At 39.3% G+C, this 18,823-nt stretch overlaps 1 protein-coding gene across 3 annotated transcripts in view; it reads right to left on the reverse strand.

The window, feature by feature from the left end:
- Positions 1-9,319, reverse strand: part of tbl1x (transducin beta like 1 X-linked) — a 23,817-nt gene extending 14,498 nt beyond the window's left edge. For all 3 annotated transcript variants that reach the window (XM_082509065.1, XM_082509067.1, XM_082509066.1), the window contains exon 1: positions 8,900-9,319. The gene's annotated coding sequence lies outside the window, so the exon portion shown is untranslated. The remainder of the gene's footprint in view (positions 1-8,899) is intronic.
- Between the last annotated feature and the right edge of the window lie 9,504 nt (positions 9,320-18,823).

Genomic DNA, 18,823 nt, shown 5'->3' on the forward strand with positions numbered 1-18,823 from the left:
ACATTAATGAGCGCATTCAGTCCCACTAAAGCTTCATCAAACACACCCAATCCTATGATCCTCGCAAATTACAAGTCAAATTTGAACTCCTTATTAGACACAGCAATATGAGTGAATTTGCACTCGCAAGAGAGACACTGGAAAAGAGGGTTTCTCCCTGGGAAATGATTGGAAAATGGCAACAGACTAAGGATCACTGATGGAGCCACCATAATTGTTTCCATTCAGGACCCAAGATCCACCCTCATGCAAAACTCGTCAACATCAAATAAAAATGTCATCTCTCACTTGCATACGGGTGACATTTAGTTTTCTCAGTTGAAACCAAACTAGTATTATAGTGTTCAAAGAAGGAAATTCCCAGGTGTCTTCTCTATTAGCGCAGACCCTACATTTGTAACCATAAGAGAGCAAAACATCAATTATTTTAATAAACAGAGCATATGACTCAAAAGAAGATGAATCTGTATTTTCATCATCAAAGAGTACACTCTAAAACTGCTTTAATTTTATAACAGAAGAGGGCTAAAATGACTGATTATTTCTAGTAAAAACATCTAAATGAGATCATCCATCCATCTCTCTCACACGTTACAAAATTATTAACTACTGTTAAGTCAAAATGTAGCATATTTATTCCTTAAAAATAAAAAGTGCTATATTACTCTAATCATTCTTAACAGCTTTTTATCCACTACATGAAACAACCTGCCCACACCTAGGCACATTCTTGCCTAAATGATTTTGGTCATTTTGGCTGATGACAGATGCATCATTTTGTCATGCAAGTACAACAAATTATTGCATATATTAAAATGTTACAATATCGGATTAGTTTAAAAGCATACAGCATGGAACTGGAAATAAATCTGATTACTGACAAGCTACACTGAAGACAAAATAACCAGGTTACTGGTAAGCTATTAATTTGGCGTCTCCAGATAAGCTTCTTTCATACATACAATCACACAAGCGTATCGAGAACTAGTCACTGTGGGGCATGCCTGTGTATATGGCTTTGTGGGGGTGGGTGGCGAATAAGTACATTGTGTGGAGAAGATTCTGGGACACAAAGCTTTTTTTTTTTTTTCCCTTCATGCTGAAGGCAGCACACAAACAACATAAAAATCCACCTTTCCCATTGCTCAGTTAGAACTTCACAAATTTATGTGGTTTTACATCTAGGCCAGTGCATACCAAGCGAAGCGGAGAGTGAATTATCTGCACGTCTGATAATAAACGCCTAAATGAATAATGAATAGAGCATTTGGAAGTGTTTTGGCTGTGTTGACATTACGCAAATGCGGCCATTGTCTACACCACTGACAGGAACTGAAAGTATTACATCTCTATGGGAGTGTACAGTATGTCTTAACAAGCTTTTGCATAAACACTATTTCACTACCCGAAAAAAAAAAAGTAACCATTATAGCTTTTGTGTATTTATTCAATAGTAATAAAGAATCCTTAACAAGTTAGTAGTCATTTCAGAGGCCTCTGCAAGGCATTTCTTTTTCTTCATCAAAATGAGGATAGCACAAATGAGCTGTAAACAGCGAGACACACCAGTGTAGGCAATACAAGTGTTGCTATGGTGACCAAAGGCTCTTGCTTCTCTGTCAACAGCTGCTCATGCCACCCTAAATACCCCCACTCTCCTTGAGCTTTCCTTCCATCTGACATCAGGGTCAAGCAAACAAGTCAGACAAGCGTGCTGAAAAACTGATCTTCATTCTAAGCCATCTCACGGCTGCTTCTTTAGCCAGCATTTACACCGTGTAACACTAACAGCAACACACCAAAGATTTCCCTTTGTCTGTGTCCTCCACACAGCATCTTCCATGCTGAACAACTGACTGCACACGAGCAATAAAAGTTTGGGACATTTTAGGGTTTCCTCTTGCAACCGCATGAGTATATGGGTCATGGAAATACACACAATTATAGACAGTCACAGAATACTACTACCACATTTTACAGAAGTACATTCATTTTTGCTTCTTGGCCAAAACTATGAAATTGTCTTATTGCGATATCCTGTTGCAATTTTAAGCATAAACGAAGAAAACAAAAAACTAAACACTGCTATTGCTGTGTAATAAAAACTGATCTTAAATACTGCTGCATATACATCCAGCTGCTGCATGATGCACTTAGCCTCACCTCAACTCTATTCTGTTTTTTTGAATGCCTTTATTAAGGCTTTCAGTTGGCGTGCATTTAAATGTCAGAGTTGCATGCATTAACTTTCTGCCTTCTACCATCTGTAGTTTGTGCTTCTTTGTTCCTCTACATGTCCTCTCTCATTGTGTCTTTCTGCAGGGATCTCTGGACTCAGAGCTGCACGCTCCTGGTCTTCAGATACAAGCCCTCTGAGCTCAGTGTTTGTCGTTTCCCTGTAGTCTTCTTTTCTATCTTCGCTTCTAGTGTCAAGCTTCAAGTGAAAGCTTTTTTCCCCCCTCCATCCCCGCTGTCACCACATGCTTGCTCAAAGAAAATCACTGGGTTTCTCTCTATGATATTGTAATTAGGACATATCATACCGTTCACGGTAATACCGGTATAATGTTGGGCAATGACAAGAAAATGAAATATCGCGATAGAATATGGGTAAAATGCGCATGCGCAGTGCCTTTGTTTTCATACGCACATGGCGAAAAAGGCACGGCGGCGACGGAGAATGACAAGGGCGAAAGCGGATCGTTGAATGAAACGGATGAACCAGAATTGGTTTGTAAAAATGCTGCAACTTCAGTGGTGTGGAACTGGTTTAGCTTTCGTCTGTCAGATACATAACAAAGCACTATTTTTGGTGGAGCATGCTAGCGGACCGTCATTATTACCGTTTTTTTTTTTGGAAAATACGGCACACTTAAAAATCAATCATTTGATTTTTCTGAAAATCGACAGTGCCCCTTATAATCCCGTGTGCCTTATGTTTGAATTCTGGTTGTGTTTACTGACCTCGAAACGATTTTATGTGGTACACGGTGCTCGAAAATCTGTCAAATGTTTTAGTACGACTTTGCTAAGCTACAAACCCGCACCACTTGATGGATTGTTGGAGCATTACAGCTATCGTAGGCAGGAGCCTCCGGAGGGATACGTACAGTGCTTCAACATAATATTACCGTATTGCATGTGTATAAGCTCTTTTTAAGTTTTGTGGATATTATACTTCGTTATGCTGAGGATATGTCGGCCAATTTCCACTGGAAATGCCTTTAGGTTAAACTGTCAGCAAGGAATTTGCATTTGTACTGTTACATTTTTATATAACTTTAATGCAAAAAACAGCTGCTTGTTTAAGTGAAAATACATTGATGGGGTTTTTTTGCACTAATAAAATTGTGGAGTTGTAAAGTATTTTGTCTAGTGTCAATTATCGTCAGTTATATCGTTATCGCAAATTTTCAGATCTATATCGTGATAAATATTTTTGGTCATATCGCCCTGCTCTAATTGTAATGGCATTAAAATGGCACTGGTGTGATGCTCGAGCCATACTGCCTGCCTCAATCTCTGCATATAGCTACCTCACTGAACAGCTGTTGTCCACAAAGACAGTGCTGCTGTTGCAGCACTACTATTGCCAGCCCACAGAGAGAGCAAGAGAGATACCTTTCACCTTAATGCAAGTTTCCAACATTGTGGTACATGGCTGACAGCCCACCTGGCCCAAGCACCTACACACCACCTCCACAAATAAAATGGAAATCACTTATTATGAGGTGGATGTTGGCTAGTTGAATGAACTAACCTACATAACATGAGGCTGTCAACAAGTACTCTAAATTGGATTATATAATCAATATAATCTAACTATAAAATACATACAAATAAATAATATTCTTTGGAAAAACAAAAACGACAAGCAACACTGTTATGCCATTTGTCTTATCTTGCAAGCCACACATAATGCAATGCAGAGTTTCTACCAGTAAAGTTTTTAGACCCAGCAGCTGGGAACAGGACTGTTAATGTGGAAATATTTACCCACAATGTTGCACAGTGGCAGAGTGGAAACAGCAGAGCTGCTTGCTGCTTCAGATTTCAGACACACAGCTGCTGGTGCAAGGAAATACAGGGAGCAAACAATTAAGCCTACCACAATAAGGTAAATCTTAATGTGTTAAGTCACAACATTTCCCTGATTATTTTAATTTAGTTTTTCAAACTTCTTTATAGCTCTAACTACTAGAGGCTAAATTCAGTCATCAGGATCCTTACATTTTGCACTACACCAGCAGACAACCTAAAAGCATGGACAGAAGTTACAGCTTGTCACTATCAGTGACTGAAAATGAAATGTAAGTCCAGGGTCTGACAAGAGTGAATAATTCTGTAACAACCATGTGGTTTTGATGGCATGGAGTTCACAGCTGAGCTCAAGTGTGATTTGCACTCAAATCAATCTAAAAATAAACAACGTTAAATAAAATAACTATGTAAGACATGATGTCTCATTGTAGTGGTATGCCTGCTTGCAGACATGCTGCAGATACGTCTAATATGCAATAATGGTTTGAACCTGAGTGGATTTTGATAAAGGAATAACGAAATGTCTTTTTTGGCCAATTCTAACAGCCCTAACATCATCCAGTCCTTTTGAGAACTGTGGACTTTCAGTGTTACTGACAAAACCCAAGCATGCACACATATACTGCAGGGTTTCCACCAGCATACTGCAAACCCAGAAGCCCAAGCAACTGCAAAGTTTGAATTACAGCCTTTCAAGTGACTGGAATTATAAAGAGATTTTAAAAAACAAACAAACCAAAAACATACAGATGCTGATTTTTTTAAATAAATAAAATATAATTCAGAAACAACTGTGAATCCATCATAAGCAGGGGATTCTCTCACATATCAAATCGCAATATTCAATCAATATTTAAGCCCAGTTTCCAAAAGGTGCACAAGTCTTTGTTAAATGATATAGCACGGAGTGGGGCTAAGATGATGATGACATACTTTGCATGCATAACTACACTGCTTGCTCCACAAAAGATAAGATAAGCTTACGTGGCTGACTCAGGATGAAGATTAAGACGTAGGCAAAAAACACAATATGACCATCAGTAAAGAACTTTCCCACTCTGGCAAGTATGTGCTTGCACAACTTCCTGAAAAGTCATCCACCAACTATTTCTTCATTCATCCTTCTAAAAAGTAACAAAAAAAAAAACCAAGAAAAAAAAAATCAAGCAAGTCACACTTAAGAGATGTGATCATCTGCCTACAATTGAAAAGCGCTAAACATTAATACTTAAATTTTTAACAGATGCCTAAAGGGATATATACTTGCTCTACTTTTATTCTAAGTAGGGACAGAGGGAAGACACCATAGGCTGTAGCTCACACAATGATAAACAGCACCACCCTAACACCAAATGATGTCCAAATAAATAACTACAGCCTTCAACTAGTCAGTACTTGTATGGCAGTTATTTTAGAGTAACCACCAGTGCACCAGTTGGCTGGTCGCCACTGAACACTGCATGTCTCTTTTGAAGGGAGAGAATGGCCCACCTTCCCCCATGGTCTATCATAAATAAATACTGCTACAGAAATATTTGGACAGCCCAGTGAAGAGATTTGCAGCACCACAAGGCTGACACACAGGACTTCCTTGCCCTACTTATGAAGAGGGAATACATTTCTGTTTTTAATACAGTCTCATTGCACTGTGGATCTGATGTTTTCTTACAGTAGTTAGATATAAATAAGTTAAAAAAATAAAATAATAATTGAACTATTATGTTTCATAGACTGTAGGCCATGAGATGGGTTTTTTTCTTCTTTTAAAACACAAGACCAGGTATTGCATGGAAGGTAAAAAGAACACCTTTCATCTCAGATCCTGTCACGAAGCAGCCTAACAATGTTATTTGGCTATGCCCCCTGAGGATTCAGTACAAATGGTAATTGTGTCAATTTATTGGAACGCCAAATAAAAAGACAGATAAATCCACTAAGAAAAGGATTTAAAGTCTATATCATTACTCATACTTTATAGAGTATTAATTCTAATGCTGAACATTAGAGATTAATACAGGCAAAACACTGAAACTAAATCCTGGTGTTCTTTTACCAGGTGGCACTGAACCTGTAACTTTTGTAACTACTGTAATTAGAGTTCAACACAACTCATACAACAAAGGACAGGTTTTCACCACACGGTAAGCAGTCTAGATTGGGTTATGGAGAAATTATTTTACATAGCGTGAATGATGTTATTAAATTTGGCTGGAGTAGCATTTTAATTCAGCCTCAATAAAGTCACGGACAATCTCAGCAACAGCTTGCAAGTTTATTTACTTGAAGTCCAGCATTTGGGGTGTTCTGAATTCACTTTGCTTCTATTGCTCATCTCTCTTCCTGCACTGACTCAGTGACCCCAATTCTAAAGCAGTAAATCACATTAAACTGCAGCAAGACTTGAATCTCCTACATGTTCGCTGTTGTTGCAGTGTTGCCCACCCCTTACTTTATATTGAGTCATCACAGTTGTCTTCTACATTCCCACCAACTACTGGACTGAAGTGGAGCAGCTGGTTGCAAAAACTGTTTAAGACACTCGTCACACCAGATCTTTAGAAAACAACACAGCGCAAGAAAGTGCATTTAAACAACTCAATCTAAAAGAATATCCTGCTTGACACTCAAACATTTTACACACCAGTCATACATGAGACCTTTTCTTTTTTCCCTTACTCTTTGTAAGTGACATTACATAAACAATTAATGATAATTTGGCATTACTATCCAGTGTGCACACACTCCATATGTATGGTAAATTTGCAAGGTAAACTATTAAGCACATAAAATAAACTATTCACAGTACAGGCTGGAAATGAGATTATAAGTGTTCGTTGTAGACGTGCCCCTCCTTATAAATTAGGTCATCAATGAGGATTGGGAAGCTACTAAACTGTAGCCTCAAAAAAAGTCTAGTTAAAAAAAGAAGGAAGAAAAAAAACAAAAAAAAACAAAAACAGACTTCTTCGTGTGAACTATGCCTCAAATTTCACAGGACCTTGGAAAAACCATTATAGAAATGGAAAATGCAAGAAAAGGAAGGAAAGCATTTTTATAGACCTGGGTGTTCAGCAAATTCAAAATCATAAAAAATGTCTCTAAGTAAAAGTAGACATTCCTGCTGCTATAAATAAAAAACCAGCAGAAACTCCTTGGTTTGAAGAAAAAAAAATTCACTGGATGACACTAAGACCAACTGTGAAGTATGGTGGAGGTAGTATTATGGATTGGGACATTTTTACTTCAAAGGCCACAATTAAGGCCCAACTGTGACATTTACTCTTACTGCTAGCAGTTCAAAAAGTGATAAACAAAACTGAGTTTAGCCTTCCATAACACTCCTAGTTTCTCATGTGGCCTCTTGGGAAAATTAATTGGCCACCCCGCCTTACAGTGCTTGAAGTAACAATGAAATTGACACAGTAATAAGAAAATTTACAAGAGAATGGCATGATTGAGATCAACGACCTCAAGCTTAGGAGAGGTTGGTTTATGACACAAGATAATCACCCAACGCCAAAAAAAAAAAAAAAAAAAAAAATTATGAACCAACAATGGAGAGGTTAAAACAGAAGAAAATTCCTGTTGTAGGGTGGCTGTGTTGGAGTCCTGCCCTAAAGGGAACTGACATGCTGTGGCATGGCTGTTCAGCAAAAAAATCCCAGAAAATATGTAACTCGTATTGAGATCAAATAACATTCAAATACTGCCACTAGGTCAACAAGAAATGGGAGCATCACATTGACATTACTTATGTGGGCCACTGAAGTAGAATCAGGTTACAGAATTTAAATAGCAGGGGTTTTAGCCAGTCCTGGCATCTGAATCTTTTTTATATAGCAACATTAACATTTTTGTTTCTCTTCTTGGTGAACCGGTACAAAAGCATGACTGGTCCACATGGCATAGAGCCTATCCTCTTAATTAAAAGAAGTCAATGTTTATCCTTGTTTTTAATTATCTTGGATATATTCAACTGGGAGAAGGCCAAAACTTGGAATAACCTGGATTAAGATGCACTTTGATTCTCTTAAAGCAGACAAGACTGTTGAAGCTGTATCCCATCATTCCAGGCACTATTTAGAGTCGTAAAAGGCAGGTCAAACCACGTTTCTCAATCTCTCATTTCTCTCCTAATGTAGTCTGTGCTTGTTGAGTGTTATGTAGACATGCATTATCACAATTTATATTCCTTCCTACACAGCAGAGTTTCTCTAAAAGCGTCTGCCTGTGCTGTGCTGCATGGTAGAAGGTCATAAGCTTAACAGTAACAATTTAAAACTGGAGTTATACAAGAGCATGAACTGGCCCTTGAAACTGGTGGCACTGTCTAGTACAGTTGAATTTCTCTCCCCTCCCCCACACATGCGCTTCCTAAGTCTGCATGACAATATAAATATGTATCATTCATGCTTTAGCTCAAACAAAATGACCTAAAGTGCAGCTTAATGTTGTTTGACTTCAGTAGCACATTTCCACCAAAGTAGACAAACTAATCAGTCACCACAATGGGACAACCTTGAACCTCTAAAACTTAAGTCTGTTTAGTAAAAGTAGTCCACAGGTCGGCTACATAAGGTTAAGCATGAGTATGTTTCTTTAAGAAAAACAACAATGTAGCAGAAAAGTAGGCTGTTTGAAAAATCATGAGGCTAAATTAAAAGGCGCAAACGGGAATTTCAACACACGTGTGGAGTCAATGGGTGACTAAGCTTTGTGCCGGCAAGTATCCTCCTAATCAACGCCGTAATCACCAATTTCTTAAAGTCATTTCTTTGCTTTTAACCCACATAAACACACAAGCAGCCTGAATGCAGTGCTGCCCAAAACAGTGCCACTCGACCTTTACTTAGCTTACCTTTTATTGTGAGTGAACTCGTGGTGTCCGCCGCCACCTCTTCCTTCTTCTTCCACAAGGAGAACCTCCAACTTCAGCGAGCTAGCTACGACTTTCCTCCCATTTTGATTACCGTCACATTTCAAGTTCCGACCGCGGGTGTGAGTGTGTGTGTGACTCACTGCCGGCTAAATTTGCTGTGCTAACAAAGCGTGTTCACCCAGACGCGCACGCACACACACGCACAACTGGCGGTAAAGTTGGAATAAACCCGAGTTTCTGTGGCTGAGGCTGCAGGCTACTCTCTGTAGAGTTTCACCCTCACCGTTCACTGAGAACAGGAGCAGAAAGAGACAGCAGCGAGCGCTAAACGGCAGGGAGAGAGAGACTTACACAGAGAATAGGAGAGAGAGAGAGAGAGGACGGGGGCGGGGGGTTGAAGGCTAAACTGTCTTTAATAAACCTGACTATTATAAACACGATCTATTCTGGGGTTAATAATCCAGGGACTGTTTTATCTCATTTGTATCTGATTGGCCTAATTAGCCAAATCAGCAGCCAAAGTGTCCATTTGTTAACACCTTATGGAAAATATACAGATACACGTGCTGTCTGGAACCTATGTGTGCCATTAACGCATAACTACTGTACACTTTGTATATTTGCGCACGTGTGGATTGAGCAGAGCGTGTATTAAATTTGACCCCCCTCCTCCCCCCATATAGATTAGGCGGGATAATTAATACCATTAAAACATGGCTCTCGAGCTTAAGTGCACTATGATATCTTGTTTCAGTTTAAGGACAGTGCGCTGAGACTACAGTGTAGCATGTTGTTGCCTATCTGGCCTCTCGGGGGCTCTTCCCATCCCCCCACACACCGCTATTTTTCGCCTGCCTGGTCACACAGCGGTTGATTAATTCTCCTTTCGCCTTACTCAGTCATTCAGATTTGGAAAGTAAATAACAAGTTGACATCAGTGTGACACATTCCTTTGGTTACCGTATGTATATCAATACTTGCGCATCACATATTCCATACAAACGCTACAACTGCTCCAGCCTCAAACGAAATGGTGGTGTATTACGAGCTTTTAGTTGGTTGGCCTGCAAGCATACACGTGCACTTTGATATATTGAGAGATAGGTTAGAGAGAGAGGTTTGAAGGCCTCGTAATGCACAATAGTAGTGCAAAATAACCTTTTACATATACAACAGTGATAAAGAAAAATAATAAAATAAAATAAAAATAAGACTGGTGGTGTACAAAGATTTGGTGCAAATATCACTAATAAATATTATGTACACTATAACTCTAAGAAACAGCAATAAGAAGGTCTGATATTGAAATGCGTGTGGGGTTTTGGCAGGTGTGTTCACCTGTCACGAAGATGGAAGCTGTTGTACAGTTTCACATAGGCCAGTAGGAATGATATTCTGAAGTGTCCTTTATGGCAGCGAGGTTGAATAAGTCTGAGAGAGAATAAGCTCTGCTGCCTCTGTAGTATAGAATGGAGCGGGTGCAGTGGGTGGTCCATGACGGAGAGAGCAGTTTGCTGGCATCTCTGGCACTAATGCAAGCCCTCAGCAGATAACAGCAAAGTAAATGATCATACTATCACAGATTTCCATCATCAAACACGCCAACATGTTAAAGGATCTTAGCTTCCTCGCAAAGTAGATTCTGCATTCATATCATGTACTTTTGTTGTTTGTGCAGGAGAAAAAGGCCAACCCCCAGTAATACTTCATTTCTACCAATGTCCCTACAGATTAATCCAGCCAACATATTTTTACATATTCCATGTCTGAAGAAGCAGCTACTTTTGGCTGCTCCATTATTCACAAGGAGTCACCACAGCAGGTACCTCCGCATGTTTTATTTGGATGTTTTTACACCGGCTCCCCCTCCAAAGGACTTTGTATCTGCTCCCAGAATCGAACTGGCGATCACTGCACTGTGGAACCACTTACATATACAATGTCTAAAAAAGCTGTAATTACTGTGACAGATGTATGACTAAAACTAACATCCCAGCCTGGGACAATCAATCAGTCCAGAGAAGACAAGGCTATGTGTGGCATCAGCTACGCCTTTAGTGCTGTAAACCTTTCTGTGCTATACCAACACAACTTACACAATATATAAGATACCACTTATGAGCACGTCAGTTATCCATTTAATCAGGGTCATGGCTGAGGCTGCTTATTGTTTACAGACAATGTGTGCTACACATGAAAAGGTATATCCACAAATTCTTTACTTCTATACTGAAGAGACCAAAACCAACAACTAGTCTGTCTCAGTGTTTCTATCCTGTGTGTGCCTCAAGCCTTTTTCATTCCAGCTGTGAATACATGCTCTAAATGTAAATCCGTACAGTTTGTATGTCTGTGCATGTTTTGGTTATTATTTGATTACAAAGTTATTTTTGGACCTTAAAAACGATCTTGTGAGTATTTGTGGTCCCTGGAGGATCTATATGGGACTGACCTCAAATAAACTACACAACCCATGTTTATTGTAATGAAGGAACATGTCAGCCACTGTAATGGTTTGGCTCATTGATTTCCTATTGATTGACTAACAATAGAGGTCTGGAGGCTTAGAATGGGCTATATTTGGCTTGACTGCACAGACAGCACCAGTGGTACAAAATCATTAATGGTTTTGATGTTTTTTTATGGAATGTGGCAACAGCGAGACACATATGCAGAGTTCTGCCAGCTTTCCATTTCCTGCATGTAATATTTAACCTTTTGTCAAATGTCAGTGCACCTTATGGTTTTGACTACCACAAGAGATTGTTGTCATGGTGTTTTTTCCTGTGTACTCTTTTAGAACATGATTATCACAAGAAACAGAGACAGTTACATTTATTAATGCTCACTAGCTGTTACACTACAAAAAAAAAAAGACAGTAATAATAAACACACACAGTTGCGGAGGACGTGTAAATGTCCATCTGATATGCATCTTGCTGTACCAACAGCTTCATCTGATTAGCTGATTAGTTATTTAGAGCATTACATATCTGATAAAAGCTCTCCTATCTGCCAAATAACAAAGTCATGGCCTTTAATACCAGTAAGTTTTTAGTAAGATTTCAGCGTGGAAAGGAGGAATGTTATTTCCAGAAACTGAAAAATTTGAAATTTGACCCATTTACACACTCAGCTTGGGTATATTGTATAGCAAAGGTCCCTGAGATGATGTGGTTACTTTAAGTACTGATATTATTGCTCTCTGAAAAGCCCTGCAAGGGGCACTGAAAATTATTTTCTGTGATGTGGTACGCTGTGGGAGTTGCAGTTTCGCTATGGGTGATTTGCAAGGTACAAAAGTCTCACACTGACTGAACAATATTTTATTATAGAAGTGAAGTGAAAGACTGGAACTTACATGTTTAAATTCAGCATTTCTACTTTAAAGTGGTGAGGCACAATGCAATTTCAAGTGTTTATCTGACCCTATAAGGATGCTTTGAATTTATGTCTCATAAGCAGTTCTGCAGTGTTTGCACCTAGTAATTCTTGAAGTCATGGCTATTGTCAGATTGAAAGTCAGATATACAAAATGAGTAAATAACGGTTAAACAGTTGTAGGCCTGCTTTCAGGGAAGTCTTATTGTTTGCCAAATGAATCATGAAACTCTACAAGCAAATCAATTCAACTTTATAACATACAAGCTGACATCGAGGTGAATCACCTCAGACAACTTTCCGAAAACAGCACTTGTGACTGGGCTTTAGTATTTGACAGTACAGTGTTTCAGCGTAATGTGGTGTAGCTCTATGGAGTTTGAAAGATGCACGCTAAGCAGTAAACTAAAAGCTTTGCTTTGTAGATAACTTTTCGGTTAAACATTGCACTACAGATTCTGTTTTACTGCATCTGATCCCACCACCTGGATTTGCCATCATTCAAGAATGAGACCTTATTCTTACATTCCTTCACTTAATACATCTACTCCACCTCGACCCTGTGGAACATTCCTCTTTCCCTCCCCCCCCCCACAAACAACTATCCCTTGGGATTTTGTGCCGATCCTTAAACCAATCTTGTCACACTCTGCTGCAAACTGCCTGAAGCTACAGTCTGATGACGCTAGAAGGGCAATTTTCTCTGTAAATTGTGTAGAAATTCGGATGAATTTCTGTGCATATTGTAGCATGAAGGGATACAATGCCTCCATATTTATTTATTTTTTTGCATCTTACTTATGTAGCCAAATCCTCCCTTACCCTCTCTAATTGTTTAGTTGTCTATCTCTTCCAACGTATGTGATTTCATTGTTTATTTCTTATACAAAAATACTATTAAAAATATAAGACTCCTGTCATAAAAAAAGTTCAGTCTATTAAATTTTTAAACCACTGGAGCTGCTTTTGACAAGCGCATCTTAGTACTTAAAACTGTTGCCTTGTGTACGTGTTCTCCTCTGCACAAATGGTCAAACACACTTCTCAGTAGCTTCGCTGCCTTTTGCCCCTTGCACCTCTTTTACATGGTTTACGGTAGGAGCGTTTCCTGCCATAGAGCTGGGGCTGACCTCCTAACAAAGAACAGGTTCAATCTGCCTCCCCTCCCCCAACGCAGGAAGCTGATGAGGGTCACATGACCTTTCTAGACAGCACTGAGGAGCAATGGTAATATGTAAGGGTGGGGGAAGGGAGCAGCTAGTCACACCAGTCTTGTGTTGTTATTAGGCTGGAGAAGTGTGGGGAAAGCCTAGTCAGTTGCAGGGGAATATCCAGTCGAGTATCTATTTCTCATCGTGCTCTGGTGTCTATTTACATACTGGATTTAGTTCCCTAAACCCTCCTGCTTTATTCACACTATAAAAGGAACACGAGCATTGGACCCAGTCTGGAAGAAAGGGCTCCCTTATTTATGATTTTTGTGTCTATATGTTGATGAATAGACAAACGTACAAGCTTGGGAAATTCAATAGTGGCAAAACAAAAGAAAACAAACAACAACAAAAAACCTTGTGTATGTGAATACACTGTAATACACCTCCTCCACTGTCTCCCTCCCCTCCCCCAACCATCCACACCAGCTAGAGAGAAGGCTTTTTGTGGTGCACTGTTATGTCATAACCTACAGACCTATTTTTCAGACAAAGCAAAACAGACTGCGGGAACAAACATCTCTATTTGCAGCTGAAACACTTTGGTTTCCCTTAAGAAAAACAGATGTAACAGTTGACAGAGCGGCGCTCCGATCAGCCATTCCGTTTGAGATCTGCTCCAAACACGCTGCTTAAATATGCCACTTGCTCACTCAGCCGTCATCATTTTCACAAGAAAAACTGACTGTTTAAAAAAGAAAAATATTTGTGTTACTTTGGGAAGCCACATTCCTACACTCCTCAAAAATGAATTCAGGGAGGGGGGAGGCAGAGAAGGCGGGAAAGCAGACAGATATCAGAGATTCATGGATCGAGGACAAAGGTCAAGGGTTGCTGACCTGCGACCAACAGACTTGCCTTGCCTTTCCTCCCCCTCTAGCACAATAGCAGTCAATGGCTTTACAACGTTTTGTTCTTACAGTGGCATTTAAGCCTTTTTAAAAGAAATTCCCCCTTAAGCTCCTCAGACCATAATGGTTATGTTGTACCTTAGTTTCAATCTAGTTTTACATTTTAGACATATTAAAGTCTACATTTTAATAAAACTCGTACAAATTAAAAATATATATTTTACATTACATAACAATTATACAGTCACAGACACAAGACTCAACTACAGTCTTAAGTCTAAGACTTAGAATTAAGAGAACCATTTGTTCTCTTAACTGCCATTGCAGCAATTTGTGCGTTCTATGTTCACAGGATATACCAGCCTCCTTACCTTCTTTAAGGCCACTGATGAGATGACCAGACATAATGAACACAGCATCCTTAAGGTATAAATATTCTTGTAAATATGTCCCCAATATACACAGTTTGATATCAAAACACAGCTTAATAATTTATAGCAATTTTATGGGGGGCACTGGCTATTGGTCATGGACCCTTTGGGGTCCTGAGACCTCCATTTGAGAACCAATGAGCTGTACTACTTTTTTGTGTTTGTTATGTTAACCGACTAAAAATGTCAATAGCTAAAATATAATGTTATGTTATTTGATTAGCCATGCTTTTTCTTGTTTTATTTATCCCCTCCTGCTTTTTATCATTACTATTTAAGTTAGTCTAAATAAAATCTATGGAAACCAGGCTAGAAAGCCCAGCATATATCTGAACTCTTGCCAGGAGGTTCTCAGATGAGCTGTGTCTATCTATTCACTGTATTGTTAGCTTAGAAGCTTGTGGATGGGGATGTCTGATGTGTAGTGTTTTGCTGGTTTCAGCCTCTTGCTTTGTCATGGCAACATAATGGCGTGTAATGAGCTACCACTCGCTTAGACACCCAATACAGCATTGTGACTTGTCATGCTACATAATTACTCTTCTGACCCACGGATTTCAGAGATGATGGCTGTTGCAGTTGTCTCTGCAGTTGCTGTCGCCTCTTGTGATGATCTGCGCGAGACGAAGAGCAATTTAAAGAGTGATTGAATTGTATTTCAGACAGGAAAGGGTTTCACCCGTCACAATAAAAGTCATTCATGTGAAGCTGATATGCAAAATCATAACTGAGTGCATCCCTAGCACCTCTCTACCAAATTAGGTTATAAAACTTTGATAAATCCTGTAGCATTTTGCGATAGTTAGGTACATAAAAAAAAGCATTTCAACATTTTAGCGCGTGTGCATACATGCATGTGTGACACAGACACAGAAAGATTACATTGAGTTTTGAAAATGTGTTCTATTTTTCATCATATCTGATAATTGTTTGCCTCAGACAAGAGAACAAAATCCCCCCTGATAAATTCTCCATTGTTGGATATTAAGGCAGGATCATCTCCTGGAAAATATTGTGAGAAAAAGATAGATAGAGAGAGAAAGAGGTTGGGCGGGGGAGTGGGTAAGAGAGAGAGGTCTCAAAGGCTTGTCTAGACCTCAAAACTTGCCTGTGGTAACATTGCCATCTAGTGGTACCAAAAAAACCCTCCCACAAATTACAGATATTGAGATGTCCCTGTTTGGTTAACATGGGTTAAACACACAGGTTTCCTGAATGTGTCCTCCTTATGTCCTCTTAGTCTATTTATTGTATCCAGTCTGAAAATAAACACCACCCTATGTGGTTATTATCATCCAACCTGCTAACAGCCGCAGAGGGATGGTCAGCTGTCAGTCAACCATCACCGTCTAAACTGAGACCAAAATGTAACTTCAGCTCTGAGTGGGTGGTTTATATGTGAATAACAGTTTTTGCTGGACTATCACCCCCTAGTGATTGCACAATGCTGCATTGTTTTGGGATGTGGCGAAAGAAGGAAAATATATCATGTGGACTTGTGTTCAGAAGTCCTGCACGCCAAGCTGGTTTTTCCAACCTCATATACAAGACAAATATTTTCACTGGGAATGTTAGAAAGTCTTGTGAACGCACCAATGAATAGACTCGATATTATGAACAGACAAAAGGGTGGCTGTAAGGCCAATGGGTGTATTTGTTTTTATCAATGAGACGGACTATATTTATTACTTTAAAAACATAACCATTTACTCGTGATTCACCAGAAAGAATGTCTTTGTGCATGTGTATCATGGGGAGATACTCGGGGCCAGAGACAATGCATAGATTTCACGTCCAAATTGTGAATCAATATTCGCCCCCTTTTTTTAATCTGCAAGAAGAAAACATGACATGACCTCTTTTGCATGTCATATCAGTATTTGGTGAATAAGAAATTGAATAATTCACATTCCTTTAATGCTGGGTAACCAGCTGCAGTTATCACAAGTAATATGACAGATCCTGAATTAATATACAGTGTGATAGTGATATTGTGCTGTGCTAACATCTTATTTGGCTTGTTACAATTAAATTAGAAAGGTGAATGTTTTTCTCTCCTCTGCTGCTTCTAGATTTATGATTTCTTTGCCTAACTTTGTAATGAAAGATCTTTTTTAATCAAAGGCTGGGTGAGTCTTACAGATAATAGCTCTTGCACTGATGTCATTGTTGTAGCTTGCTCTTACAGATAGCCAATGTCTTTTTGATGAAATGTAGCAGCTGGTTTCCCTGGAGACTCGCTATCAGTTAGAAATTTGATTTATATTCATTTAAAGCAGATTAATCAGAAATCATATTAATTGGGGAACAAATGCAGACTCAGTATCAGCTAATATTACATAATCAAACTCCTCTATTATTCTATCTATTATGTCTCATACGCTCATTTATTCCATGTGCCCTTTTTAACATACATTGCAATACATTGAGCATTCCCCTGATTAACAATGCTTTTAGATGATCAAGGACAATTTACTGTTTAATCACAAGTACCCAGGCAACACTGATTCAAATGCCTGCCGACATCTACAGCATTACTCCACTTCCATGTTCACATGCTCCCTTAAGCTTAACTAATCTCCATCTCTTTTGTTTGCTAGTGATCACAACAAAAGCCGGTGGTCCCCTCTGATCCGAGTGCCTCCCCACCACCACCATCAAAAGCGTGAACCCTGAGTCCACCTGCCCCTTTACTCATCAAAGATAGGCAAGTGTTTGATCGCCGTGCACCTTCTTTGTCAGTGAGTTTGCAGGCTGAAAACTGACACTGGTGTGTTGTCTTCTGAGATGTTTTTGTGAGCTCATGTTACAGAAACCCTTTTTTCCCCCCTCTTTGCTTCGAGACTGCACCCGGTCCCTCGCCACACCGGCATATCCAGTCATCTCTCAGAACAATGACTTAAAAAGAGAGCAAAAAGGCTACATTGTTACCAAGGGTGTTCTTGAACAAAAGGCCCCACTGTGAAGAGAGAAGTCATTTTATATAATAATTCTATGTGAAGGTGAGGTTATTGATTGGCTGTTCAGCACATAATGTTGATGTTATTGAGAGAAAGGACACAATGACCCTTGAGGGTAGAGTACAAAGATGAGAGGACTCTTTTATTAAAGGCAGTGTTAGGGTTGATGAAATGCTATTTACTTTAAGTTTTATCCTCTAAGCCAAGCATGACCTCATTAAGACTATGAGCCCTGAGTGTTATGTTGTATATGACTCATGAACAATTATATACCTTGAAGTCTATTTGCGGAGGTAAGCACATGTTGCTAGTGGAGACCCATTGTAAACATGGGTGTGTAAAACAATTGTGTGATATGTGTCAGAGATAAAATCCAGTCAGACAACCATGGCCTCTTTTAGATAGCTTTATGGTCTTAGTATGCAATTAGAAGAGGCTTTTCCCAGTCAATGAAAGCAGTGAGTTGGAGGAAGATGTGTCCCACAGGCTGCAGGAGACATCAGGACCGCACACAGACAGTGTGTTTCCTTCACCGCTCACTATAAACTCCCCCCCCAATTCATCACACATGGCTGTAATAAGCCAACAAATTAAGCCATTATACTGTTTTTAAGGTACACAGACATCCGCGTTTAAATGTTTTAAGAGTAGCAAGGGATATCTCACCCCAAGTTCCATTGTATGTCTGAGACCACCAGGGAAATGAATGCATATCCATCTTATCATTAGAGAACTGTGGGATGATTTTTATGATTACAAAGACATATTTTTAGCATGACAGGCCAGAGCACTCGATGCTGCAGCCTGCTTACTCTCACTGAACAGATTGTTGACTTTTTATCATTGTCAAGGGACCTTTTTTTGAATGGGAAGAGATATTTTTTTCTTTACTGTGTTTTCATGATCCCCATCACTGCTCTATGTGCAGTGCCTGCTATTTAAGATGTGTAAATATGGGCATATTACTTTTTCAGTGGCGAAACGGGTCAAACTATTTGGCATGTATAACTGGCCCAAAGCAAGACAGTGATTTAAGCCAAAACTAATGATGGTGTGCGAGTGCGTGTTC

The sequence above is a fragment of the Aulonocara stuartgranti genome, assembly GCF_965226115.1.
Source record: "Aulonocara stuartgranti genome assembly, chromosome: 16".
Classification (NCBI taxonomy): domain Eukaryota; kingdom Metazoa; phylum Chordata; class Actinopteri; order Cichliformes; family Cichlidae; genus Aulonocara; species Aulonocara stuartgranti.